The sequence below is a fragment of the Lindgomyces ingoldianus genome (assembly GCF_010093535.1).
Source record: "Lindgomyces ingoldianus strain ATCC 200398 unplaced genomic scaffold BDR25scaffold_33, whole genome shotgun sequence".
NCBI lineage: Eukaryota > Fungi > Ascomycota > Dothideomycetes > Pleosporales > Lindgomycetaceae > Lindgomyces > Lindgomyces ingoldianus.
In genome coordinates, this window is record NW_022985194.1 from 180,114 (window position 1) to 180,573 (window position 460).

The window sequence follows — 460 nt, forward strand, 5'->3', positions numbered from 1 at the left end:
AACAAGCTATTAACAAGCAGTGTTAGAGCCTTTAAAGAAGCTATTAAATACTACAAGATTAAGGCTAACAAGTACAAGAGTAACAGACATAATTATAAAAGAGAGTAATTAAGCCTTTAACAGATTATTGTTTTTATCTAGTTAACAGTTAGCCTACATCTGCAGTGTACATGCTGTTCCCTAGATTAACTACTTAGACAGTGGATTACAAACCTTAAAGCTATAGTAGGTGTTAACAACTAATTTAAATAAAAACATGTGTGTAACTAATATAATATATCTTTAAAGCTGCTAAGAAACGCAAGCATATAGAACCTATAGCTAGCAGAGTATAATTACGCTGCTATAGAAGCAGAGACATAAAATGTTCTAGAAACAACATAGTTTAATGCTATTACAAAGGACTTTCTAACTACTATAAATAAAGTTGCCCCTTATTAGTCTATAACCTTTTAGAAAA